Raw genomic sequence first — 25568 nt, 5'->3', positions numbered from 1 at the left:
CGATGGGCACCCCAGGGGAGCGTGGCCGGGCCCATGCAGCCGCTCCCCGGGGTGCCTGGGGCGATCGGCTCCCTGGGGTGCCTGGGGCGATCGGCACCCTGGGGGGGCGTGGCCGGGCCCATCAGCACCCCGGGGGGCGTGGCTGGACCCATGCCGCCGCTCCTCAGGGTGCCTGGGGCGATGGGCACCCCAGGGGAGCGTGGCCGGGCCCATGCAGCCGCTCCCCGGGGTGCCTGGGGCGATCGGCACCCTGGGGGGCGTGGCCGGGCCCATCGGCACCCCGGGGTGCGTGGCCGGGCCCATCGGCACCCCGGGGGTCGTGGCCGGGCCCATGCCGCCGCTCTCGGGGGTCCCGGGGTTGATAGTCCACCTGGGAGGGCGTGGCCCTGCCCCTCCCGCCCCTCCCGGGGGTCCCGGGGGGCAATCGGCCACCCAGGGGGGCGTGTCCGGGCCCCTCCCGCCCCTCCCGGGGTTGATCGTCCACCTGGGAGGGCGTGGCCCTGCCCCTCCCGCCCCTCCCGGGGGTCCCGGGGTGCGATCCGCCACCCGGGGGGGCGTGTCCGGGCCCCTCCCGCCCCTCCTGGGGGTCCCGGGGTTGATCGTCCACCTGGGAGGGCATTGTCCTGCCCCTCCCAGGGGTCCGGGGGTCGATCGGCCACCTGGGGGGGCGTGGCCCGGCCCCTCCCGCTGCTCCCGGGGGTCCCAGGGGCCGAGGCTTTCCGGGCCTTGGGCACCAGCGGGGAGCCTGCACTGATCGCAGGAAACCACTGGGGGTCGGCTCCTGTGATCGGTAGCAGGGACGCTGGGTGCAGCGAGCCCAAGGCCAGGAAAGCCTGGGGCGGAGGCTTTCCTGGCCTTGGGCACCAGTGGGCAGCCTGCATGGATCGCAGGAAACCACTGGGGGTCGGCTCCTGTGATCAGTAGCAGGGATGCTGGGTGCGGCGAGCCCAAGGCTGGGAAAGCCTGGGGCGGAGGCTTTCCCGGCCTTTGGCACCAGTGGGCAGCCTGCATGGATCGCAGGAAACCACTGGGGGTCGGCTCCTGTGATCCTTAGCAAGGATGTTGGGTGCCGCGGAGCCCAAGGCCACCGCCCGGGGCCAAGTCCTGACCCTGAAAAAGGCAGAAGGCGGTGGCCACAGCCAAGGCCTGGGTCCCTGGTGCCGGCAGAAAACTGGTGCAGGCAGCCAGGTGAATGAAGGTCTATTGCACGAATCTTCGTGCAAACGGGCTACTAGTCTATATATGTAAAAGCCTAAGCGAGCTTTAGACCGTTCAACTGGTAGCTATGACACGCACTGACCACTAGGGGGCAGACACTCTGACCAGTAGGTTAGCTTGCTGGTCTGGCCCATCAGGGACTGGGAAACAGGCCAGACACACCCTGGAGCCCTCCCATGGTTCCTCCCTGGCCCCAGTCGTACACCGGTGGGGTCCCTCAGCCTGCATCTTCTCACAATCAGGAGATGTCCGAGAGCTGGTTTCGGCCCGATCCCCACAGGCCAGACGGAGAGACCCCACCGGTGCACGAATCCATGCACCGGGCCTCTAGTTATTAACCCTTTGCACTTGCTTGCTTTTTTCTCAATTCCTGCTAACGATGCTAACCGTGTCGAGTCACACTCGACATCCGAGTGCAAAAGGTTAATAACGAACTATAACTAACATTCACTAATGACTGATTACCATAATCATGTTGCATTCATTTCCCTTCCTCACCTTACATGCAGGCGCACCATTTCTCTCCACTAATACTAGCAGCAAATATTTCAGCAGCCGATTGCCACGTAATTAGTCTTGGACTGACTTGTTTGGTGTGCGTAACAGGAAATATTTTGCTTTCGGGGAACAAGAAAAATAGGTTTGAGTTATGCTTATTAATTTGTGTAGTTATTCAGTGTCTGGTAAGTTAATGTTCAAGAAAAAATATTAATTTTTATTGAAATGTTCTATTATTTTATGTTAACTATTACTCACTTAGTTCAGCCCTCTGTATTCAGCATGTCTCTATCAAAATAAACCTACGTTTCTATGAAAATTGAAGCTTTTGTTTTTTGCGGCCCACATAAACTTAAACCTTGTTTATTTGGCCCATGTTAGCTTTTGAGTTAGACATGCTTGCTCTACACTCTCCATTGGTATTTTCACCTGCAGCCTATTGCTTCATCTAGCACTTATAGAGTAAGAATTACCAACCAGAATTTTTTTGTGTGTGCTGCCATTCTGCACTCTAAACATCTCTACATATGTATGTCCCATGCACACCTTAAAAAAAAAATCCTCAGCATTTTATAAATTCATTCCCCCTCCCTCAGTCAACTAGACCACCCCCTTGTGGTCATATTGCCCACCTTGGCGAATGGCATCATCTAACCAGAAATCTGTGCACTGGATTTCTCTCATCTCTCTTACCTCAAACTCCAAGTTTTATCAGTTCTCCCTCCTAAACTCAGTAGTTCTTGTACCCCCAACCAAATCATTTCCTATACATATCAATGATCTCCAAAGCTTTGTGATCACTCACCTTTACTATTAAAAATATTTTGAGCAGCCCTAGCCTGTTTGGCTCAGTGGATAGAGCGTCAGCCTGGGGACTGAAGGGTCCTGGGTTTGATTCCCGGTCAGGGCACATGCCTGGGTGGCAGGCTTGATCCCCAGTGAGGGGCGTGCAGGAAGCAACTGACCAATGATTCTCTCTCATCATTGATGTTTCTCTCTCTCCCTCTCCCTTCCTATCTGAACTCAATAAAAATATATTTTAAAAAATATTTTGAGCATACATACAGACACCCAAAATATATGCATATTTACTTATAAGTTAAAATACATGTATGTCTACAGCAATATAGTAAGATACTATAAACCTTAACAAAAACATTCCTAAAGTTCAGGAACCTACATTTTAGAAACTGTATAATGTCCCTATAGTAAGAAATACACACAAAGACACTGCTTCAAATAGCCATTTGAAACACTTTCTTTGATTCACACACATATATTTCATGATGAAATGATATACACATGCTTTGGCATATTGCTAAATATAATTAACCTTATCTTCTCTAAAGCCACAGACAAAAAATAAAATTTAAAGGTAGCTGACTTCTAAAAACCCACATTTTATTATTCTATTAATAAAACTTATCTCTGTAGAACTCTCCAAAAATTCATCTGAAATAAAAAAAGACCCCGAATAGCCATAGCAATCCTGATAAAAAAGAACAAAGTTGGAGGGATCACAATACCAGATATCAAGTTATATTATATTACGAAGCCACAGTTCTCAAAACTGCCTGGTACTGGCACAAGAACAGACATATAGACCAATGGAACAGAACAGTGAACCCAGAAATCAACCCAAGCCATTATGCTCAATTAATATTTGACAAAGGAGGCAAGAGCATACAATGGAGTCAAGACAGTTTCTTCAATGGTGCTGGCAAATTTGGTCAGATACATGCAAAAAAATGAAACTAGATCACCAACTTACACCATACATAAAAACAAACTCAAAATAGCTAAACGACTTAAATGTAAGACGGGAAACCATAAAAATCCTACAAGACTACATAGGCAGCAAAATAGCAGACATACGTCGTAGCAATATCGTTACAGACACAGCTACAATGACAATGGAGAATAAGGAGAAAATAAACAAATAGGACTACATCAAAATAAAAAGCTTCTGCACAGCAAAAGAAACCATCAACAAAACAACAAGAAAACCCACTGCATGGGAGAACATATTTGCCAATGATATTTCTGATAAGAGTTTAATCTCCAAAATTTACAGAAAATTCATACAACTTAACAAAAGGAAGTTAAACGATCCAATCAAAAAATGGGCAAAGGATCTAAATAGACACTTTTCAAAAGAGGACATACAGAAGGCCCAGAGACATATGAAAACATGCTCAGTTGTGGGGGACCCAGGCCTACAGGGGAGAGCAGTTGGGGGGGACCAGGCCTGCAGGGGAGGGCATTTAGGGGTGATCAGGCCTGCAGGGGAGGGCAGTTAGGGGTGACCAGGCCTGCAGTGGAGCAGTTAGGCATCAATCAGGCTGGCAGGAGAGTGGTTAGGGGGTGATCAGGCTGGCAGGCAGAAGCGGTTAGGGGCAATCAGGAAGGCAGTCCTGGATTGTGAGAGGGATGTCCGACTGCCCATTTAGGCCCGATCCCAGTGGCCCAATCCTACTGGGATTGGGCCTAAACGGGCAATTGGACATCCTTCAAGGTGTCCCAGATTGGAGAGGGTGCAGGCTGGGTTGAGGGACACCGCCCACCATGCACAAATTTCATGCACCGGGCCTCTAGTAGTTAAATAAAAAGAAACAGAATGTGATAGTGAGGGGAGTTTAAAAGGAGGAGTTAGTAAGAAAATTAAGTATAGGGTGATTTTTTAAAAATGTAGTCAGACATCCTCTGAGGGCTCCCGGACTGTGAAAGGGCGTAGGCTTGGCTGAGGGCCCCCCCACCCCTGTGCACAAATTTTGTGCACTGGGCCTCTGATGAGGGATATAATGATCAACATAATTTGATGAACAAGAATAGATCCAGAGACAAATGGTAGGGGAGTGGGTGGTTAGAGAGCAACCAAAGGACTTGTATGCATACATATTAGCATATCCAATGGACATAGACACTGGTGTGGTGGGGGCCTGCCCGGGGTGGGAATGGCTGGGGGTAAGGGGAGAGGGTCAATTGGGGAAAAAGAAGACTTATGTAAAACTTTAGACAATAAAAAAAAAAAATTTTTTTAAACTTAACTCTGTAAAAGTCTTAGAATTAGCCATCTTTAAAAAGATGAGAATTTTACCAAATACAGTTTGGCTCCTTTTGCACACAGCTCCTGAAAGAAGATACCACATTTTTTTTCACTTATCTACTGAAATAATCTAAGGCTGCTAATGTTCTGGGTTTTATGGGCTGCACCTCCTTTAACACAAGTACATACTATCATTTTTTTTTTTAAGTTTTCTACATATACAGATACTATTTCAGGACCTTTTACTCTTCCCTACCCTTATCCCTGTCAAAGCATCCTTCCTACCTCAAGACTCCCACCTCTGCAACATACAAAAACCCCACAATATACAACCAAAATAAAAATAAATCTACTAATACAACAAGAGATATTTACATATTTGCACAATATAATCCTCTAGTATTTTACCAACAATCTGACTGATCCTAACAATAGTCCATGTGGATCTTCTCAGATAATTCCAGCTTGTTATACAGTCAGAAATTTAAATTCTCAGAATTCAAAGTGCTGAAATTTTTGGCAGTTAAGATGTTTAAACTCATCACTCTAGCACTATAATTAAGAGTAAACCAGTGCACTTACAGGATATTAATGAAAAAGTTTTCTTCTGATAGAATATTATGCTACTACCCCATGCTGTGAGCCACAATTTATTTGACAAGCCAAACAATAAAAGATATTAAGTGGCAAGCATTCCATGAAAACCAGCATCATGTTAAACTATTTGATTAACTTTCATTTTATAGAGTGACCAGATCTCACTCAGTCCCCAGAGCCGCTTATAGAGTTAGGAATTTATTGACACCAATATAGAACTACATATTCATTCAGTGAGGGTAAATAGGGGCAGATTTTAATTACTGACCAGAAAGTTAAGAAGAAAGCTTTTTAAAATTACAAAATCCAGTGATTTTCAATATTGTTGATTCTATACTTTTCATGTGCAGAAAGCTGAGGGAGATTAGAAAACAATCTTAATATACAACTTAACATTCTTTTTAAAAGAATCAACATTACAAGAACTTAAAATTTTAGGTCTGTGAAGTCAACATAGATGAGTTAAATTAGAATTGATTTGCTTTCTATTTACATAAGTAAAGTATGAACCACATCCCGTCTTTTAAACTACTATTCTAATAATGTCTTCCATTTTACACTGAATTTTAGGATAAGTAAAATGACTTTCTCCTCAAATGCCTGTAACCAAAATACCACTTTGTTTCATCCATTTCCTCTTTATCACTTCATCTTCCCTCGTTTAATACTGATCAACGAACCAAAATTATTTGAAAATATAAATATAATGGGACTCTTAGATGAGTTCTTGTCCCCTCTGCACCTTGATATCCACAAATGTATACTAGGTAACTTCCAATTAAAATTCCTTAATAATTCCTAAAAGTGGTCAATTGTGTGATCTGTTAGAAAGGTCATAAATAGTTTAAGAAAGATGCCTAATCAAAATTTATTTAGCATGTTATTTCTGTGCCATCAAAGCAGTCAAAAACCAGGAAGCAATTCTATGCACCTAAATATCTATGTGGTATGCAGGCCCAAAGAAACTTTACCAGTGAGGGTATCAATTACATATTGAGTTTTTAAAATCTTTTATTATATCAAGAAGAGATGAAAAGGAGTCAACTTTTGATCATATACTCCAAGTGTTTCACATTTTACATCTGATTTTTACAACTATTCTGTAACCTGTGATTCAAACATGGGCTATGGAGCTAGACACCATGGTTTCTCCACTCACGGCTGGATGACCACATGCAAATTACTTATGCTCCCTGTGCCTCAGTTTCTTCAGTTGTAAAATGGGATAAAACAGCAACTACCTCACTAGATCGGTTCCACGATTAAGTAAGAAAATACACATAAAGTGCACTGAGCTAAGCATGGCCTTCACTGTCATTATGATAGTGATTATTACTTTTATTATTAGTGTTAAGCATTCTTGTTTCCATTTCAGAGATGAGGAAACGAAGCCGAAAGTATCATTTAGCAGTGATCCCACCAATTAGTGCTAGGTTTTGACTCAAAAGCACAAACTTGGTAAAATAAAAACTGCTTAGGCATAAAATGCTTGTACTGTTGAAAACACCACTTATCATTATGAAGCATAAGAAAAGACACGCAATACACAGGATCCGGGCAGCGTCGGGCGCTAACTCTCGCGGAGACCCAGGGGGACGCCCTGCGAGGACGCGCGTCGTCCGGCCTCCGCAGGCGCTGGCCTTGGCCGCCGAGGCCGGGACACCCCACGCCCACTGCGCCTTCCTCCCCGCCCATCCCCCTGCCCATCCCCCGGCGCTCTCCGGGCCTGCCCCGCGGGGCCCAGCCCACACTCACCCCGCCACAGGCGGAGAGCGGCCACCGACCCCGCTCCGAGGCAGGATGAGCAATCCCCGGTCCTGGAAGCTAATCCCTGAACTCCAGGTGGAGCCACGGAAAAGCCGCCGACCTCAGGCCGGAGCGAGACGCGGCCCGGGCGGGTCTCAGTCCCCGAGGCCAGGGCGTCCCGAAGCGGCCTCCACCCGCTTCCTCGCCGGCTCGCGCCCCGGCGGCCGAGGGAACGCCCTCGGCCCGAGGTCCCTGGCCCTCCGGAGCCGGACCACGCGTCAGGCGACGGCCGCTCTGAGTGGCGGGGGGCAGGATGGCCGGTGTGGGGTCCTGGTACTCCGCAAGCAGCCCCAAGCCCCGAAGTGACAGCGCCCAGAGCGGCCACCCACCCCTCGGAAGGCGCGGGGCGGGCTCTGCGCCCTCGGGCGCCGGCGTCTGGGAAGCGAGGGGCGGCGGGGCAGGTCCGGAGGACGCGGGCGGCCCGCACTTCCGCTCCCGTCCGGGCCACCCCAGCCCCGCCGTCCAGCACCGAGGTCCCCGCCGGGCTGCCCGCGCACGCGAGCCCGAAGCCGCCGCCCGCCCAACCCAGGCCGCTCGCTACCTTGTCCGGGAGGCGTCCGGTCCGGTCCCGCGCGGTCGGCTCGGGCCGTGGCTTGTCAGCTCCCGCTCGGCCTCTCCCGCGGTCTGGCGCGGCCTCTCGGTCTCGGGCGGGGCGGGCGGCGGCTCTTCCTCCTCCTCCTCCTACTTGGGGGCGAGAGGCGGGGACTCGCGGCCCGGAGCCGCCTCCAGGCCAGAAAGGACCCCCGCGGCCCTGCCTCCTCGAAGCGCCCCGCCCGCTCCTCCCGCTCCTCCCGCGGCCGCCGCCGGCCGCTCCCTCCGGAAATGCATTCCTCGCCGCGTCAGCCGCTCGCCGCGCCCGGGCGGGAGGAAGCGGCCGGAAGCCCGAGGCCCGGACAAAGGAGCCGGGCCTGGTGGGGAGCGGCCCGCGGCGGCGGAGGGGGTCGCGCCTCGGCCGGGCCCGCGCGGTGCCTCGGTTTCCGGTGCTGAGGGGCGGGGTGTGGGGTGTGCACCCCGCGCTCCGGCTCTCCCGCTGGACTCCGCTTTCCCGGTTCTGCGCCCCGAAGCTGCGCGTCTGTCCGACCTACAGGGGCCTGTCCCGGCCCCTTCCGTTCCGGGAACTTGGACGTGGTCCCCTAACCTGTAGTGGTTCATGGGGCCCAACACGTTTCCCTTTGGGAAGGGAATTAGGTAAAGCCAGTATGGTTCTCCCAGAATGACAGTTTTCTGGACTTGTGTCTGTGAGAAAGGTGAATACTTGTGAAGAAGATGGTACCAAGAAAGATGGAGGTGAGGACAGTCTTAGAGAAAAACTGCCGAGTTGGGGAGCTGCTCTGGTGAGATAAATCGCATGGTCCATTTATGGGAAACATGGATAAGAAGGAAAAGTCATCCTTAAGAATACAGTTTCTATTTATCCTCACTTTTTTTTTTTTTTTTAGTCGTGGACATAGGGGCTGGAGAAGGAGCATTTAAGAGGAAAGGGTAACATTCATTATGAAAATGGCCGGGCGCATTTTCTTTTTAAATCGTTACTGTTGAAAGTATTGCATTTGTCCCCTTCCCCCGCTGTTGACCTCTCCCACCCCCACCCCGCCCCGCCACGACTGGGCACATTTTGATTAGAAGAGTGAAACTTGAACCAACCAGCATCATACTGAAACCCAGTAATTTCAGAATATACTGCTGGCAAACTGAAAACGTGCTTTGCCAGTCGGTGAGCTGTAGCACCCAATTGTAGCAGAGCCCAAATGATGAGGTCTGTGGAAATGACAAATAGTGGTTCACTTGCCTGAGATTAGAAGCTGGGATGCCCATTTGGCTGCCAATCTTAGACACAAGAAAATACAGTAATCCCACCTGTGGAACATTTGCACATTGCTCACTAGTAGAATCAAATCTGCTGGTTAGATAATCTCTGAAGACCTCTAAGAAATGAGCATGATTTTTGCCACTTCCTTCATGGATGACCAAGCTTAAGAGTATAAATGTTGTCTCCATATTAATATCCCAATGGTAAAGCTTCCACCAGACATCAACATTCTTAATTTTAAAGGTAATTTCTTATAGCAATATTCTTTTCTGATATATCTCCTCTGGCAAGGGAAACAAAAGAAAAAATAAAAGGTATTACATCAAACTAAAAAAACGTTTGCAAAGGAAACCATCAGCAAAATGAAAAGACAACCCACTGAATGGGAGAAAATATTTGCTGATATATCTGATAAGGGCCTAATATCCAAAATTTATAAAGAATTTATAAAACTCAATACACCAAAAAAACCCACAAAAATTCAATTAAGAAATGGCAAAGGACCTAAATAGACACTTAAACAAATAGGACAGATAATCAATAGACAATGAAAAAGTGCTCAATGTCACTAATCAGAGAAATGCAAATTAAAACCATAATGAGCTATCACCTCGCACCTGTCAGAATGGCTATCATCAAAAAATCAACAAGGGTTGGCAAGGATGTGGAAAAAAGGGAACCCTGGGACACTACTGGTGGGAATGCAGATTGGGGCAGCCACTGTGGAAAACAGTATGAAGTTACCTCAAAAAAATTACAAGTGGAACTGCCCTCATGACCAAGCAATTCCACTTCTGGGAATAATTTCAAAGAAACCCAAACACTAATTTTAAAGAATATATGTACCCCTATGTTCATTGCAGTGTTATTTACAATAGCCAAAATTTGGAATCAGCCCAAATGTCCATCAATAGATGGGTGGATAAAAAAGCTGTGGTACAATTACACAATGGAATACTACTAAGCTGTATAAAAAACAAACAAAAAACACACAACAATAACAGGATATCTTACCTTTTAAAACAGCATAGAAGGAATTGGAAAATATTATGCTAAGTGAAATAAGCTAGTCAGAGAAAGACAAATACCATATGATCTCACATGTGAAATCTAATGAACAAACAGACAAGCAAAATGGAGACAAACTCATGATTACAGAGAACAGACTGACAACTGTCACAGGGGAAGGTTTTGGGGGCTCGGTGAGAAGGGTGAAGGGATTAAGAAAAAAAAGAACTAAAGACTATGGACACAGACGATAGTATGGTGATTGCCAGAAGGAAGGTGGTGTGGGAGGAGGTAGAAGAAGGTAAACGGGGATAAATGGTTATAGAGGGAATCTTGACTTGGGGTGGTAAACACACAATACAATATACTAGTACAGATGATGTATTGAAGAGTTGTATATTTAAAACCTGTATACATTTTTTTAAAATCTTTTTTTTTTTTTTTTTTTTTTTTTTAGTAACGGGCCTATCTTACATAATAAAAAGGTAATATTTAAATTACCATCACTCCGCTACGCCCATGATTGGGCCAGCGGGTGACACAGGGGGCGGGACTCGGGGTGGCTGGGGTGGTGATTGGGCCGGCAGGACGCTGAGCTCGCGTTGCCAGCGGCGACGAGAGCTCAGCGTCTGCGCCTTGGCTGTGCTGCGGCACAGACAGGCCTCTGGGGCAGCAAGCCCAGCCGGTGTTTTGGAGGTTTGGAGGCGGCAGGCGGTGGGCGGGCGGCGCGCTCCCGGCTCCCGGGGGAGGAGTCTGGGGGCAGTTGGGCCGCAGGAGCACGTGGCGGCAGCCCCAGCCTTCCTGGGCGGGAGGCAAAGGCAAGACCCTGGCCTGGGCTCAGGCTGCAGGAGGACCACGCCCCCGCCCCGCCTCGCCCTAGGGGCCCAGGGACTTCGGAGCTGCCGACCAGCGGACAGACAGCTTACACGTGCATGATTAAATCATGCACTGGGCTTCTAGTGGTAATAGAAAGCAGATCATTCATTTTCTTGGTGGGAAGAGGGATAATGAAGGGTACAGGAAAATTTTGGGTGTTGGATATGTTTACTGGTTTGACAGGTGTATTTGTGAAAGCTTACCAAATTGTACACTTTAAATATGTTTATGATTGTATGTAAATTATACCTCGCAAGAAAGTTGTTTTTGAAAAGCATATAAAATCTTTGGAAATATCTAAAACCTCAGAAGCTTAATTTTATTTTTAGAGGTACTGAGTTTAAAGATAATAGAAATCTTGACTCAAAGTTCATATTCTCTAGGTTTTTACCATGTAGTACCCAAGTCTCTTAATGTGAATTTTATATAATTTTATCTTCTTTGGTTATAGATTTTTATACTCTATCTGGTATTTATATATGAAATATTTATTATTCCTAAATATAGTTTATACGGTGTTTACATAAAGTTTCTTCACTATAAGGGACTGACTCCTAACTGGATTAAGATACTGATTTAGTTATACTTATTACCATTACCTTTCTTTTTTGTGTATTAGACCTTGACTAATTCATGATGAACTCTTTTTAAATATAAAGTGTAGCTGTAGGAATTCTGTAATTTAAAAGAGAATGATTTTTTAAATGGTCTAAATTGTCTATTAAGTGCATTTTGCTCAAAGGAAAGCACTGGAGCCCACCTCTGATAGTTTGATTATTTATTTTCCATTGATTTTTAGATAGAGTGGAAGGCAGGGAGGGAGTGGAGAGAGAGAGCGAGCGAGAGAGAAACATCAATGTGAGAGAGACACATTGATTGGTTGCCTCCCACATGCATCCCAACTGGGTTTGGGATCAGGGATCAAACCTGCACCCAGGTATATGTCCTTATTGGGAATCGAACCCAAGACCCATTGGTGTGCAGGTTGGCACTCTAACCACTGGGAAAAACTGACCAGGGCCAGTTTGATTATTCTTTTTTTAAAAAATTACTTTATTGATTAAGGTATCACATATTTGTCATCAACCCCCCCCCCCATTCCCATCCCAAACCCCCCCACACGCATGCCCCCATCTCCCTGTTGTCCGTGATCACTGGTTAGGCTCATATGCAAGCACACAAGTCCTATGGTTGATCTATCTCCCTTGTCCCCACCCTCCCCTACCTTCCCTCTGAGGTCTGACAGTCTGATCAATGCTGTTCTTGTTCTTCAGTCTATGTTGTTCATCTTTTCCCCTAGATGAGTGAGCTCATGTGATATTAGGAATACACTTATAGGAACCGAAAATGAGGCAAGCAATAATGGTTATGATGAGAGGCAAATGAATCAGTCTATAGTGAGTTTCTTTCTGGGCCAACAGTTCTTTTGAGTCCCGATTTCTATGTCCAACAGTTGTTTATGTGTACATAACAGCAATGATATTTCAGTTCTGGATGGTGGACAAATGGTGGTAATGCAGGTCCGACCCTCTCTGGTTTGGTCCTGGGCAATCTGCAGTGACGCACATCTGCTGACTGCTAGTATGGCAAGGCATGGTCAGTGTCTTCCATCTCTGGACTGTTTCTCTTCTGACTTCATGGCTGGAGCACTCCTGTCAATTCCTCTCTGTTGCAGGAATCCACATGGTCTCGGAGTTGTTTTCTGAAAATATACAAACATATTCTCGACCAAAAGTTAATAAAGGAATATTTTCTATAAATTTGACTTGCGATCCTTTTTCATTTTTTTGCCCAAATGATTTTCCTTTGGCTTGTTTTGACACCATGTATGTTTTACTTGGGTGTCTTGCTATTAGCATTACAAATGAAAGTTAATTTTCTAAAGTAAAAATTTTCTAGATGTAATTTATTTACAAGATATTTTTCCTTACATGATATTCTTCTACTATCCCCCCTTTATTGGTTTAAATATTAGGAGGCTTTTGGAAATTTTATGCTGTAATCTTGATAGCTTTTAAATTTTACTTTTTGGCACTAAAATGTGACTGCTTTAGGTTCATTATATGTTACACAATTTTACTATGAGATGAACTACCAATAAAAATTTTAGTTAACACTTTAGGGACAGCTTTTTTGTCCAGTACAGTTGATTTTTCTAGAGTATTTGCTTATTTTGATTGGCCAATTTAAATTAGTCTGAAAACTTGACTACTATTTTACTGTCAAATTTAATACTCTAACATCCATCTTGTTTTACCCTGTAATTATTAGTGGAGAGAATTATTTGCCTTCTTGAGTAGGCCCTGAGCATTCCTGGTGCTAGGCTGGATTTAGATATCATAGACCCCAGTTCCCCGGATCATGGGTGCAAGACATCTCCATCAAGTCTTGTTGCAGTGAGAGAGCATCTGCTGTCGGCCAAGTCTCTGTTACCTGGGTCCCGATTTGAGCTGGGCATGTGAAGCTGAGCAGCCATGGGGGCAGGAGATCTCCTTCAGCAGGGGTGAGGGTTCAGGCCCCTGCAAACTTGGGGGGGTGAAGGTCTGTGCCCCACTTCTGTTTTTAAAATCTTTATTGTTGAAAGTAGTATATATGTCCCCCTTCTCCCCTATTGACTTCTCGCAGCCTACCCCCTACCCCCACCCCAGGCCTTCACCACCCTATTGTCTGTGTCCATGGGTTATGCATATATGTATACAAGTTCATTGTCTATCTCTTCCCACCTACCCACCCTCCCCTGCCTTTACTCTGAAGTTTGACAGTCTGTTCCATGCTTCTGTGTCTCTGGACCTATTTTTGTCCATCAGTTTATGTTGTTCATTAGATTCCACATAAGTGAGATCATGTGATACTTACTAGTATCTTTCTCTGACTTGCTTGTTTTGCTTAGCATAATGCTCTCCAGTTCCATCCATGCTGTGCACATGGTAAGAGTTCCATCTTTTTTTTTTTTTTTCAGCAACATACCACAGTTTTTTAATCCACTCATCTGCTGATGGCACTTAGGCAGTTTCCAATTCATAGCTACTGTAAATTGTGCTGCTATGAACATAGGGGTACATATATCCTTTCTGATTGGTGTTTCTGGTTTCTTGGGATATATTCCTAGAAGTGGGATTACTGGAGAAGTGGGATTGCTGGGTCAAAAGGGAGTTGCATTTTTAATTATTTGAGAAAACTCCATACTGTCTTCCACAGTGGCTGCACCAGTCTGCATTCCCACCAGCAGGGCATGAGGGTTCCTTTTTCTCCACATCCTTGCCAGCACTTGTCATTTGTTGATTTGTTGATGATAGCCATTCTGACAGATGTGAGGTGGTATCTCATTGTTCTTTTGATTTGCATCTCTTGGATGATTTGTGACTTTGAGCATTTTTTCATATGTCTTTTGGCCTTTTGTATATCCATGTTGGAGAAGTATCTAATTAGGTCCTTAGCCCATTTTTTAAATTGGATTATTTGTCTGCCTTTTGTTTAGTTGTATGAGTTCCCTATCAATTTTGGAGATGAACCCCTTATCTGATGTATCATTGGCAAATATGTTCTTCCATGCAGTGTGATCTCTTGTTAATTTGTTGATGGTTTCTTTTGCTGTGCAGAAGCTTTTTATTTTGATGTAGTCCCATTTGTTTATTTTCTCCTTGGTTTCCATTGTCCTAGGAGCTGTATTGGTAAACATATTGCTAGGAGAGATGTCTGAGATTTTGCTGCCCATGGTTTCTTCTAAAATTTTTATGGTTTCACTAATTACATTTAAGTCTTTTATCGATTTTGAGTTTATTTTTGTGTAAAGTGTAAGTTAGTCGTCTAGTATCTTTTTTTTTTTTGCATGTATCTGTCCAATTTTCCCAGCACCATTTATTGAAGAGACTGTCTTGATTCCATTGTATGCTCTTGCTTCCTTTGTCAAATATTAATTGAGCGTAATGGCTTGGGTCAACTTCTGGGTTCTCTGTTCTGTTCCATTGGTCTATATGCCTGTTCTTGTGCCAGTACCATGCAGTTTTGAGAACAGTGGCTTTGTAGTATAACTTGATATCTGGTATTGTGATCCCTCCAAATTTGTTCTTGTTTCTTGAGATTGCTGCAACTATTCAGAGTCCTTTTTCATTCCATAAAAATTTTTTGGAGAGTTTGTTCTAGCTCTGTGAAATATGCTGTTGGTATTTTAATAAGGATTGCACTGAATGTATAGATTGCTTTAGGTAGTATGGACATTTTAATGATATTGATTCTACCAATCCATGAACATGGTAGTATATTCTTCCACTTTTTTTTTTATATCTTCCTGTATCTCTTTTCTTAACGTCCTGTAGTTTTCTGAGTACAGGTCTTTTACCTCCTTAGTTAAATTTATTCCTAAGTATCTTATGTTTTTTGTTTCAGTGGTAAATGGGATTGTTTGTTTAGTTTCTCTTCTGAGAGTTCATTATTGGTGTGTAAAAATGCCATAGAGTTCTGTGTGTTATTTTTATATCCTGCTACATTGCTGAATTCATTTATTAAATCTACATAATAAGTTTATTTTGTAGTCTTTAGGATTTTCTATGTACAACATTATGTCATCTGTGATAATGACAGTTTTACTTCCTCCTTTCCCATTTGGATGCCTTTTATTTCTTCTTATCAAAACCTGTATACTTTCATTAACCAATGTCACCCCAATAAATTCCAATTTTAAAAAGTAAAAAAAAAATTAAGACAAAATATTAGGTGACATGTTCAAATAAATTGTTAAATTCTGTCTAAATAGATAAAGGTATTGGCTATACCACTGTTCAAAATTAATCAGGATTGGCCTGATGTCAGCATATGAGACCATTTTTTTTAAAAAAAAGTATAATTGATCCATGGTTGACTTGCAGTACATATCTCTTTATTTTCTTCCCTGTATGAAATTTGAGGAGGCAAACTTTGCCACAAGAATGTTATGAAACCTACATTTGCATACCCCTAAACAAAATTAGTTCAATGAGAGTTGAATCATCTTTTTAATCCCAGTATCAAACACTGTTCCAGAACACATAATAGGGAGTCTGCTAATATTTGATAAATACATAAGTGGGTCCTTTTGCTCCCTGGGACCAGGCCAGAACATTTGGCTAAAATGAAGTGTAAGTAGCAACTTATGTACAGAAGTCATGAGCTTTTGGGAAAAGAGAAATTAAAGAACATGTTCTCTAAGAAAACCAGTGATTGCTCAGGAGTTTCACTACTTGAATTTTCCCCTAAATATTAACCAATGGACAATTACCTAACTATAAAATTTATGGAAGTCCAAAAAGGATTGGTCAGACTAACCAGACTAAAGATGAAATCCTAGTAAGCAGGGAAAGTACAAGTCTCATTGCTAGATCCTATATAATAAAAGCCTAATATGCTAAGTGTCTGACTGTTTGACCAGTTGCTGTGATGCGCACCTACCACCAGAGGGCAGATGCACCAACTAGTAGGTTAGCTTGCTGCTGGAGTCGGGCCAATCAGAACTGGGCGAGATGGCCTAGACATGCCCTGGAGCCCTCCTGCGGCCTACCTGGCGCTATCATGCACTGGCGGGGTCCCTCGGCTTGGCCTGTGCCCTCTTGCAATCTGGGACCCCTTGGGGGATGTTGGAGAGCCAATTTTGGCCCAATCCCCACAGGCCAGGCTGAGGGACCCCACTGGTGCACAAATCTGTGCACCAGACCTCTAGTCCTATCTAATAAAAGAGTAATATGCAAATTGACCATCACTCCAACACACAAGATGGCTGCCCCCATGTGGTCAAAGATGGCTGCCCCCATGTGGACACAAGATAGCTGCCACAAGATGGCCAGCAGGGGAGGGCAGTTGTGGGTGATCAGGCCAGCAGGGGAGGGCAGTTGGGAGGGACCAGGCCTGCAGGGGAGGGCAGTTGCGGGGGGACCAGGCCTGCAGGGGAGGGCAGTTGGGGGGAACCAGGCCAGCAGGGGAGAGCAATTAGGAGCGACCAGACCAGCAGGGGAGGACAGTTAGAGGTGACTGGGCCAGCAGGGGAGGGCAGTTGGGGGGGGACCAGGCCTGCAGGGGAGGAGAGTTGGGGGCAACCCGGACTGCAGGGGAGGGCAGTTGTGGGAGACCAGGCCTGCAGGGGAGGGCAGTTAGGGGCGACCAGGATGGCAAGGAAGGGAAGTTAGGGGTGACCAGGCCAGCAGGGGAGGACAGTTAGGGGTGACCAGGCTGGCAGGGGAGGGCAGTTAAGGGCAATCAGGCCAACAGGGGAGCAGTTAGGCATCGATCAGGCTGGCAGGGGAGTTGTTAGGGGGTGATCAGGCTGGCAGGCAGAAGCGGTTAGGGACAATCAGGCAGGCAGGCAGGCGAGCAGTTGGGAGCCAGCAGTCCTGAATTGGAGAGGATGCAGGCTGGGCTGAGGGACACACTCTCCCCCCAATGCATGAATTTTGTGCACCGGGCCTCTAGTCATATCATAATAGAACTTCTGTTAGCACCATGAATTTAAGACAAATCATACTTTACCTGTACTGTCTCCAATTATAAATTTCTTCTGCTATCTCATAAGTCATTATGTCAAATATTTGAAAGTTGACCTATTAGTTTTAGCACCATACCCCTATGTGCTCCTCAAAATCTATCTTTATTCACCTACTCTTTCCAAAGTAAAGTTTCAAAGTTGCTTACCAGCAAAGACTTTATTGGATGTTCATGATAATTTCAATCAGTATTTAATCCCTATTTCTACGGATTTATAATTAAGGTATAGGATTACATAAACAAAAGGAACTACTAATATTTAGTCCAGTACAAAATAGCTAAAGGCTTCACTAGAAATTTGATTATCTCTTTTGAACAGTGAGAGTGAGTCAGTGTTTGCTTCAGGAGTGGATAGCTGTCTTTCTCTTCTAGTTTTACCATTCCTGGCACTTAGCCTTTAAAATATTACCTCATTCAGTTAGCCACAAATCATCCCATGATAACTTGAAAGCTTTTCAGGTTTTGAGAATGGAAACATTCTAAGAAGTATAAACTTGTATAGGCAAATATTTTAGTACACAATGATTTTCATTTATCCTATCCAATAAAGGAGTAATATGCAAATTGACCATACCTCTGCTACACCAACAAGCCATGCCCACAAGCCAATCAGGAGCAAGTATGCAAATTAACCCAACCAAGATGGCTGTGGCCACGGAGAGAGCAGGAGGAAGGCTTGGGTTTCCCCGGCAATGGAGGAAGCCAAGCTTTCCGCCTGTCCTGGTGGGCCCAGGCCTCCACTCAATGCTACAAAGTTTCAATGATAGAAGATAAATAAATCCCAACAAAAATGGTGGCAGCCACGGAGCTGGAGAGAACAGGAGGCTAGGGTTGCCCCCGGCAATGGCAGAAGCCAAGCTTATGCAGCCCTGGCCTGCCTTGGCCTCTGCTTAAGGCTACAAAGTTTCAATTATAGAAGATAAATAAATCCCAAAAGAAATTATTGCTGCCACGGAGGGAGCAGAAGGCTTGGCTCCGCTCCAGGCTACAAAGTTTCAATTGTAGAAGATAAATAAATCCCAGATACCAGGGCCTCCCATTGGGTCGCCGGGGGGCGTGGCCGGCCTGCAAACCACCACAGGCCCCTCGCACAGGCCTCCCCACGCCCCAAGGGAACCCTCACCCTGTTCTAGGACACCCTTCAGGGCAAACCAGCTGGCCCCCACCCATGCACCAGGCTTCTATCCTATGTAATAAAAGAGTAATATGCAGATTGACCATCACCCCAACACACAAGATGGCTGCCCCCATGTGGTCAAAGATCCTGCCCCCATGTGGACACAAGATGGCCACCACAAGATGGCAAGCAAGGGAAGGGAGTTGGGAGGGACCAGGCCTGAAAGAGAGGGCAGTTGGGGGTGATCAAGCCTGCAGGGGAGGGCAGTTAGGGGTGACCAGGCTGGCAGAGGAGGGAAGTTGGGGGTGACCGGGCCTGCAGGGAAGGGCAGTTGTGGGGGACCCAGGCCTGCAGGGGAGAGCAGTTGGGGGGGACCAGGCCTGCAGGAGAGGGCAGTTAGTGGTGACCAGGCCTGCAGGGGAGGGCAGTTAGGGGTGACCAGGCCTGCAGGGGAGGGCAGTTAGGGGCAATCAGACTGGCAGGGGAGCAGTTAGGCATCAATCAGGCTGGCAGGGGAGTGGTTAGGGGGTGATCAGGCTGGCAGGCAGAAGCGATTTAGGGAAGATCAGGAAGGCAGACAGTCGAGCAGTTGGGAGCCAGCAGTCCTGGATTGTGAGAGGGATGTCCGACTGCCCGGTAGGATCAGGCCTAAATGGGCAGTTGGACATCCTTCGAGGGGTCCCAGATTGGAGAGGGTGCAGGCTGGACTGAGGGACACCCACCACCATGCACGAATTTCATGCACTGGGCCTCTAGTTAAGTATAATAATCACCAGAGGCAAGACCTCATGGCATTAGAACAAAGGATGAATACCTGCATTGTGAAAATAGAAGTGTATACCCAAGATCAAATTCTTCTTGGTGCTGGCCATGGACTGCCACATTCTGGCACTGTTCATACCAAATCATTTAAAAATAAACAGGGTGACTTGATGACCCACTATGCCCAAGATAGCCCCAGTTTGTCTGTTGTCCAAACATAATTATTAATAACACTCTTTTTCATTTTCAAAAGTTCATCCTGATATAAATAAGAGTCTCCAGACAATGAAGAATAAGAAGAGTAATTAGAAATTTGAAGGGGATGCATAGGGAAATATAGCAAATCAGGTTTCAGGTGTATAGGTAAAGATCAATTCCAACATTGATAAAGGGGGAAAAAAAAACCTGTGTGGGGATTAATGTGCTGAGTTAGGCAGTTCCTATGTGAGGAAAATTCCCTACTAAGAGATTTAGTTAGGGAAAAATCTTTGAAAATTGCCTGGATGACTAACAAGACTTGGTTTTAAATCATGCTGTAAATGTATATGATGGCTTCCAGGGCAAACTGATTGACCATGGCTAGATAAGTCTTCAGCTACTTTCCTAAGAACTGTTTCTAAAAATGATCAGAAATATTTTTCTCAACTTCCATGTCCAGCTACTTAGAACGTAATGCCTTTAAACATTAAAAAAAGAAAAAGATTGCTCTCTAACCCCCTCCCCCACCCCTGCCATTTGTCTCCGGGGGAGGCGGAAGGGGTCAATCGGTCAATTGGTGAAAAAAGAGACATAAATAAAACTTTAGACAATAAATAAATTAAAAAAGAAAAAGAAAAAGGTGAGTAGATGGGGATGGAAACCATAATAGTCTCTGGTAATGTCTTATACGGACACGAAAGTGCTTATAAATCATAAATAACCCTATTCCTCTTTTTAAATAAACTAAAATCCCACTATTAAATGTGAATCTGTCCCTGCCTAGTGTGGCTCACATGGTTGAGTGTCATCCCATGCACCAGAGGTCGCTGGTTCAATTCCCAGTCAGGGCATATGCCTGGGTTTCGGGAGCTTGATCCCCAGTAGGAGACATGCAGGAGGCAGCCAATAGATGTTTCTCTCTTCCTCTCTCTAAAATCAATCAAAGCATATTTAAAAAAACACAACATAAGTTCTTAAAAAATAAATAAATGTGAATTTGTGTGCTTTGGTTTAAAAAAATAAAAAAGGCAGCCCTGAGAATTATTGACATTTTTGAAGAACAAGAAAGGGTGAGACAATCCTTCTAGTTTCTCCTTCTGTCTCTAAATATATAAATAACATGCAAATAGTCATAATGCAGGGAAACCAATTTTTGGCTTGGGAGCTTTGATTTAGTGGACACTTCTCAATACCCTGTTATCATTGCCAGAGGAACCATGAAATATTCAGTTTGCTACAAGGGAACCACCAACTCTGTACATATGGTATGTGTCAGTGAATTTGACTAGCCTGTCTTGAGGCTTCAGTCAGAGCTTTATTCCTTTATTTTTTTAAAGTCAGGTGGAAAATGCCAGAATAGTCTGGCCTGATTTGCAGTGTATTCCTTTTAGTTTAGGCTAGCCATTAAGTCTTTTCCTTTTCTAGATACTTAGTCATTGCTGGATTATGGCTTTGAATATGGGTCACTTACGAAAGGCTGCCTCAACTGGTTCTGCTTTAGGTTCTCCATATATAGCGGCCCCCTTTTCTCCTGTCCACTGGGAATGAGCACTCCCTGCCAACATTCAGATGCTGAACATTTTTAGGAGTCCGGAGGGAACAGTGTTTTTAGGCAGCTCTTTTCAGACACTGAGTTTCTTCAGCTGGAGAAGGGAATGTGCCTTCCCAAATAAGAATGAAGAATATGCCAAATATAAGCAGTTGAATAACACTGAGTTATTTTTAGGAACCAGGGTCATTCAGTACAGGAAATGATGGTGCTACCAATAGTTTATGGCTAGTGACTATAAAACAACACTATTTCTATACTCATTTAACTACTTTTGAGTATGTTGAGAAAATTTGGCAATTTGAATTAGGAGAAGCTTGATTTTAGACCAAATTCATTACGGAGTGGTTAGTGTTAAAAAGTATGTCTATAGTAGAAGCATCCTCTTCCTCCAAATTAATCCCCATAACATATGATCTAAGATAGAATTTTTGCTGTGTATCTATGTATGGGAAACCATGAGTCCATGAACACCCTAAAATTGTAAACAAAGTTTCATTTATACACACAAATCTGTGTTTTTGCAGCTATTTCTTGTTATAATAGGATCTTAACCCTAAAACATTAAGAATCATTATTTTGTTTTCTAATTAAATTTATTGGCATGACATTGGTTAATAAAATTATATAGGTTTCAAGTGTACAATCATCATCATCTGTATATTGCGTTGTGTGCCCACCACCCAAAGTCAAGTCTCCTTCAGTCACCAATTTTTTGTTGTTGTTGCCCTAGAATTTTGGGCTGTATATTGATTAGTTTTATCCAAACCAAACTTTTAAACATCAGATAAAGTTCCAAATAGGTTGTTATGAGATTTTCACTGCAGTGTTATTTAACTGTAGGAGCTAGAACAGAAAAAGTAAATCTTTTGTATCAATCCACATAACTAAAGAGTGTGCTGTTTGTGTTTACTTTTAAAGGTAAAATGAACTTCAAAGATAAACTAGAACTTTTTATTTCAAATGTTCAACATACATACTGGGACAAAAATGCCTTCAAATTACATCTAAAAATCACCTTAGTTAAAAATTGTTGTAAAATTTTAATTAGATTGAGAGCAATTGTGAATACATTTTAATGATATTTCCTAATAACATCTTCCATGTTGCATTCAGAAAACAAGGCCTGTGACTGCTACTTTAGGATTTCTGCATTGTTGTTGACTGATGTCACAGGCTTTTTACTCTATGATCACAAGAATTCCTTATTTAGAACTGGTAAAGTTTGCCACATACCTAAAATATCAATTAAACTATTTTTCTCTTACAGTCAGAACATTGGCTATGAAAATGAAAATGAAGCACTTCAATTAAAACTTCGCTAGTAGGGAGAAAATACTTGCAAAAGATATATCTCATACAGGATTGTTATCCAAAATATACAAGAACTCTTAAAACTTAACAATAAGAAAATAACCTGTTTTTTAAAATGGGCCACAGACAATAGTATGGTGAAGGCTTGGGAGGGATAGGTGCAGAGTGGAAGGGATCAATGGGAAAAAAAACACACAAAAAACCAAAGGGGACATCTGTAATACTTTCAATAATAAAGAAATTTTAAAGAAATGGACCAAAGGCCTTAACAGATACCTCACCAAATGGGATATACAGAAGGCAAATAAGCATATGAAAAGAGGCTCTGATTATATTTGGGGGATTTCAAATTAAAACAAAAGTGAGATATCACTACACACTTTTGATTTTGTTTTAATTTTTAAAAAATACATATATATTTTTATTGTTGACAGTATTACAGATGTCCCCCATTTACTTCCCCTCCCCCTCCCCTCTGCCCAACCCTTTCCCCACCCAAGGCCTCACGACACTATAGTCTGTGTCCATGGGCTATTAATAAAAGTATATATCAGTTCTTTGGGTTATCTATTCTCATCCTCCCCCATCCCCTCACCCACGATATATGTCAGTCTGTTCAATGGCTCCATGCCTCTGGTCCTATGTTGTTAGTCAATTCACTTTGTTCCTTAGATTCCACAAACAAGTGAGATCTTGTAGCATTTGTCTTTCTCTGATTGGCTTATTTCATTTAGCATAATAGTCTCCAGGTCCCTCCATGCTGTCTCAAAGGGTAAGAGACCCTTCTTTTTTTACAGCTGTATGATATTCCATTATGTAAATGTGCTACAGCTTTTTTATCCATTCACCTACTGATGGGCACTTGGGCTGTTTCCAAATCTTACCTGTTATAAATAGCGTGGCTATGAACATAAGGGTGCCTTTATTCTTTCTGATTGATGTTTCTGGGTTTTTAATAGTAGGTTATATTAGTATTCCCAGAAGTGGGATCACTGTGTCAAATGGGAGTTCCATTTTTATTTTTTTGAGGAAACTCCATACTGTTTTCCATAGTGGCTACACCAATCTGCATTCCCACCAGCAGTGAACTAGTGTTCCCTTTACTCCACATCTTTGCCAACACTTGTTTATTGATTTTGGTATCATGTGATATCTTATTGTGGTTTTAATTTGCATTTCTCTGATGATTAGTGACTTTGAGCATTTTTTCATATGTCTATTAACCATCTGCTTGTCCTCTTTGGAGAAGTACTATAGTATCTATTCAGGGGTCTTCCCATTTTTCAATTGGATTGTATGTATTTTTATGTTGAGTTGTATGAGTACTTTATATATTTTGGAGATTAACCCTTTATCAGATGTATCATTGATGAATATACAAGTGGGTTCCCTTTTCATCTTGATGGTGGTTTCTTCTGCTGTGCAGAAGCTTTTATTTTGATGTAGTCTCATTTGTTTATTCTTTCTTTGGTTTCTCTTGCCCTGGGCAGATGTATTGGCGAAAATACTGCTACATGAGATGGCTGACATTTTGCTGCCTATGTTTCCTTCTAGGACTTTTATGGTTTCACAACTTACATTTAAGTGTGTGTGTGTGTTTTATTTATTTAAAATTTTTATTGTTTAAAGTATTACTTAAGTCTCCTTTTTTCTCCTTTTTTTGGCTGGCAATAGAACCCACATGGGAAAATCCCCCTTTGTGAAGTTAGCCCCACAGAGCAGCTTATATGCTGTGGTCATGGCCAATCTTCACAGCAAGATCATCTGAGAGTGAATCCCAGCCACTGATGTGGCAACAGATCAGCTACAACAGGAGGGCACAAATAAATAAAACAAAGGACTCTTTTGGAGCACCCAGCTAAAGAAATCAGGAAGATGGTGCCACTGGGCCCCACTGGACACCTACTACATAAAGCCACCCTACCAAGACAGGGAGAAGTAGCAGATCTGACTAATGCATAGAAACAAACATAAAGAGGCAGCCAAAATGGAGAGACAAAGAAATGTGTCCCAAATGAAAGAATAGGAGAAATCTCCAGAAAAAAAGGTAAACAAAATGGAGGCAAACTATCTACTAGACACACAATTTAAAACACTGATTATAAGGATGCTCAAAGAACTTAGGAGAAGAATGAATGAACTCAGTGAGAACTTCAAAAGAGATAGTAATAATAAAAACAAAACATAGAAAGAATTAAAAAAACAACAGTCAGAACAGAAGAATGTGATAACAAATGAACAATGCACTAGAAGGAATCAACAGATTAGATGAAGGAAATGATCTAATCAGCATTTTGGAAGATAAGGAAGCAGCAAATACCCAATCAGAGCAGCAAAGAAAAAAAAAGAATTTAAAAAATTAGGATAGTATAAGGGACTTTTGGGACAATATCAACCATTAAATGATTTTCATTATAGAGGTGCCAGAAAGAAAAGAGAGAGGGTAAGGGATTAAGAATATATTTGAAGAAATAATGACTGAAAACTTCTCTAACCTGTTGAAGGAAAAAGACAGAAGTCCAAGAACCTAGAGGGTTCTAAACAAGATGAACCCAAAAAGACCTTCACAAAGACACATCAGACTTAAAATGACAAAGGTTATAAACAAAAAAGAGAATCTCAAAAGAAGCAAGAGAGAGACAGTTAATTACCTACAAGGGAGCACCTATAAGACTGTCAGTTGGTTTCTCAACATGAAATTTCAGGCCAGAAGGGAGTGGCACAACATATTCAAAGTGATGAAGAACAAAGACCTACAATCAAGTCCACTCTACTCAACAATACTATAATTTAATAGTAAAGGATAGATAGAGCCTCCCCCAAAAAATAGAGCTAAAGGAGTTCATTACCACCAAACCAGTATTACAAGAAATGTTAAAGTGTCTACTTTAAGAAGAGAAAAAAAGAGCATAAATAAGACTTAAGTATTATTAATAAAATGGCAATAACCACATAATATCAATAATCACTTTAAGTATAAATGGATTAAATCCTCCAATAAAAAGACATATGATAGCTGAATGAATAAGAAAACAAGATCATATATATATATATGATAATAAATTATATATATAAATTATATATATATCCTATCTAATAAAGAGGGAATATGCTAATTGACATCACATCCTCAAAAAGATGATGGCACCTACAGCCAATAAGGAGGGAATATGCTAATTGACTGCCACACCCTCAAAGATGGCAGCACCCACAGCCACAAGATGGCGGCATCCAGTCCCCTCAGCCCTGCTGGGGTGGC

General features: G+C 43.5%; 1 protein-coding gene across 2 annotated transcripts in view; it reads right to left on the bottom strand.

The window, feature by feature from the left end:
* ITGB1 (integrin subunit beta 1) overlaps positions 1-7841 on the bottom strand; it is a 57788-nt gene extending 49947 nt beyond the window's left edge. The window contains exon 1 of one of the 2 annotated variants that reach the window (XM_079768050.1): positions 7707-7841. The gene's annotated coding sequence lies outside the window, so the exon portion shown is untranslated. Of the gene's footprint in view, positions 1-7114; positions 7583-7706 lie in introns of those variants that run through there. The other variant, XM_079768051.1, reaches the window with a different exon arrangement.
* Positions 7842-25568: the final 17727 nt, after the last annotated feature.

This window comes from Cnephaeus nilssonii (assembly GCF_951640355.1).
Source record: "Cnephaeus nilssonii genome assembly, chromosome: 4".
NCBI classification, from domain to species: Eukaryota; Metazoa; Chordata; class Mammalia; order Chiroptera; family Vespertilionidae; genus Cnephaeus; species Cnephaeus nilssonii.
The sequence above is the reverse complement of the archived record's forward strand: the minus strand, read 5'-3'. Positions and strand labels throughout refer to the sequence as shown.